Source organism: Lissotriton helveticus, chromosome 11 (assembly GCF_964261635.1).
Source record: "Lissotriton helveticus chromosome 11, aLisHel1.1, whole genome shotgun sequence".
In the NCBI taxonomy this organism is placed as follows: Eukaryota; Metazoa; Chordata; class Amphibia; order Caudata; family Salamandridae; genus Lissotriton; species Lissotriton helveticus.
This window is the reverse complement of record NC_136072.1, coordinates 933,174,774-933,178,350: the sequence shown is the minus strand read 5'-3', so window position 1 is coordinate 933,178,350 and position 3,577 is coordinate 933,174,774. Positions and strand designations below refer to the sequence as shown.

General features: G+C 41.9%; 1 long non-coding RNA gene across 1 annotated transcript; it reads right to left on the bottom strand.

The window, feature by feature from the left end:
• Positions 1 to 1,853: 1,853 nt before the first annotated feature.
• On the bottom strand, positions 1,854 to 2,874 carry LOC144791338 (uncharacterized). Its single transcript, XR_013602364.1, has 3 exons — positions 2,762 to 2,874; positions 2,589 to 2,658; positions 1,854 to 1,967 (listed from the first exon to the last, which is right to left on the bottom strand). It is a non-coding gene; the product is annotated as an uncharacterized LOC144791338 (long non-coding RNA).
• Positions 2,875 to 3,577: the final 703 nt, after the last annotated feature.

Genomic DNA, 3,577 nt, shown 5'->3' with positions numbered 1-3,577 from the left:
AAGCCGGGCCGAAGACGGCTGTAATGCCAGAAACTGGTCCCCGGAAGCTTGTTTTCTTTCCAGTAAAGAATTGGCTTGGTAGTTTGGTCTGCCCTGTTCCCATGATGCACTGGGCCAGGGACAGACTAATTTGCATATAGCCAGGTTCTGAACTGGGATGGTGCAGTGAGCTAAAAAACGGTGATGGATCAAGCCCTGATCTCTTGACTGGGTAGGAGTGTTCTGATTAACTCAGATACTCTGTCCATCACCACCCCCCTTTTGAATCGTAAATATATGAAGGGCAAGAGCAGAATATAGAGTGGCCATTAGGGAAAGAAAAGCCACAATAAGAAATGAAGCCTGGGAATCTCTTCATGAAGCCTTTAAAAGGGGAGAAAGCTTGGCGTTTTGGAGGGTGGTAAAAACACCTTTTTTGAACTCCGGCGAAGGGCCTTCAGTAGAGGTTGCTATATCCGAGTAGCAGTACATTGACTACTTCTCAGGGGTGTACAATATAGCTCATAACCCTGCTATCCACAGTGAGAGCGTTCATAGGGAAATTACTAACAAATCTGAGACCCAGTATTTCGATCTTCGGTTTACACTGGAGGAGGTGAAACATGCGCTCTCTGTGAGTGCGGGGGGGAAGGCTCTGGGAACGGATGGGGTTCCCATAGACTTTCTTAAATCTAATAATGAACTTTGGGGACCAATTGTCACCCAGGTCTTAACGGCCAGCTGCCTTGCCCCCTTTCCAACAACATGGGTTGAATCTACCATCGTCCCAATCTTTAAAAAGGGGGACCGTCAGGATCCGAAGTGTTACAGGCCCAATTCTCTACTAGATGCAATGACTAAAGTAGCCGGACGTATAATTTTGGAACATCTTCAAGAATGGGCAGAAGAAAACAATGTTCTGTCCGAAATTCAATATGGCTTCCGGGAGGGACAGGGGACAGTGGCGCAGAGTTTAAATTTTGCTATTTTAGTCGGGAAGTACACATGGGTGAAGAAAGGCAGATTGTTTTTAGCTTTTGTCGACCTCACTGCTGCCTTTGATTCAGTTAGGCATGAGGAGTTGTGGGCTATCCTTGAGCAGATAGGGGTGGACACGCAAATGATTAACTTTCTTAGACGCCTATACTGTGAAGCCAAGGCGCAAGTGCGCTTTGGCTTGGCCGGTGATCGCACAGGCCCATTCCCTATTAGAAGAGGGGTCAGAGAAGGAAGTGTCCTGGTCCCTTTTCTTTTTAACCTTTACATCAATGGTTTATGTGAGGCACTGCTTAAGGATAATCAAGACTTCCCACAAATAGCTGCACGTTCCATTCCCGCACTTCTCTATGCAGATGATGCAGTCTTAATGTCCCGCACCCAAGTAGGTTTACTATGGGTTTTAGATAGTTTTACCAAGTTTATGGGCCACTTGGATCTTAAAGTGAACACTACATAAACATATATAATAAGGTGTGGATTGGGGAGCCACAAGTGTAGGGACATGTTTCTGGAAGGACTGAAAATAGAGCACACAAATAGTTTTGCTTATCTGGGCATACTCTTTGACCGCAGTGACTCATGGACACGAGCCATTATGGCAAAAAAACTTGCATTTGCCAGAACAACAATGGCCCTCGCTAATTAATTACGTATATAACGGTAAAGGTGACTTGACAAGCACAGGGAGAAAATCAAATATTAAATAACACTAAACAGTAGAAAGTTCATACGCTCCTCTTCCTGGGGTCTACCGTTTTGGCCCCAAATGATCCAAACATATGAAATTTTAAGGAAGGAGTGTTGTATTCGTAAAGAAGTCTTAGGTTCCAATGCTGTGTTTCAAAGTTTTATTGTTGCAAGATTCATCCAATACCAGCAACAGAAGTAATATTCCAACAACACAAAAAGTCCAACTTTATCCAAATCAAATGCAGAGTAGATAACTCATAACAGCCAACGCGTTTCGTCGGGAATGGACATCATCAGGGCTGTAAATGAATATTTTGAGAAAAAAGATATATATTAGGTGTTGCTTTATAAATATAAACAAATAAACATCTAGTATAAAAAATAACACTGTAACCAATGACATCATAATATCATTATACCTGCCTATATACCGTTCTAATAAGAGCAATGAACATTATGGTACAAAATTTACAATCAATGAAATTGTTTTTGAAAAAAAGGGGAGGTTTTGAAAAATACATCAGATTAAAAAGGAGCTTACAGTCAGCAACAAAAGGGAACGATTAAAACATTGCAGTAGCCTACCTCGAAATAACTATATTCAATCAATGATGCGGCGGACTCTACTAAGTACTAGGATTCAGTGTATTGAGTCCTTCCCACTCTAGTAGTAAATCTAAAGCATGAGACAAAAAAAAGACACAAAAAAACCCAGAATATAAACCTCAAGCATGCTGCATCTTATTCGATATCAGAATTACCACTATCAATGTCTACTATCAAATGATCACTGCAGCAGAGTCTAATAATATTGACTCTATCGAAAAATATTTAATTTATCCGATATCCAAAGCGCCCCTAACGGAACATTCAAGTATAGAAACTACAAATAGTGGTAGCAAAAATCTCCCAGGTCTCACCTTAACATAAACGACTTATTATCCTATACAGGCCTGGATATATTAACATATATAATTTTCATATTCAAATCTAAAAAGGAATGAGAGAGCCATCGATGATATATTCAAACAATATTGTCAGTTACAAAGTCACTGCCCCCAGTCTAACAGTCCAAGAAGACTGCAAGCCTTACCTCCAAAGTGAAACATCCAATGTAAATCACCAAAAAGTTTTTGAGAGCGACCATTTGCCTTTATCTGCAAGTGAAAATGCCCATCATTTAATCAACAATACCAGGAACTATAGAATTCTATGTCAGTCCACATAGGCTCAAATAATGCTTCTCTAACTTTACTGACAAATACAGCAGCAAAAGAGTTAACTTTAAATGAACATAACCCGGAAGGACAAACCCCCTCCAGGTATGCACCAATAACACAACAGCCATTAGTATATTAGGTCCCAGTGACGTAAGCACTTCCTCTTTCCTTGCTGCTGCAGCAGCGAGATAAGTGCTTTTCTTATATATACATGTTTTGCATATTTTTTCATGACTTAGTTGTTTACATAATTGAGCGCGCTTTGTTGCCTTTGCTTCGCGCGAGCTTGCGAGTCTCTACTTTGGTTCGGGAGTAGCTTTCTGTTCCCGTGGGTTTTGCATATAATTAATTCATTGCGCATTTCAGTATTTCAGTAGCGCGGCTTCGCGCTTCATTTTTTGCAGGTTTAATTTGGTGCCCCTCCGTGTTGTCTGTATTGTGGGCCGTGGCGAGAGAGCTGAGCTACGCACTTTGGTGCGCGTGGGGAGCAGGCTCTGTATTGGCCCCGCCTTTCAGTTTCTGCGCATGCGCGAGGAGCCGGTGACTGCATTGAAGCCCGGCTCCTCACGCTATGTGTGTTTTGTCACTGCCTGTCAAATTCCTGGCTCATTATAACGCTGACTGGAGCGCTTTCCAGATAAATGCACTGCATTAGGGGAGTTTATTAAGGGCTTGCTCCTGCCACTTAT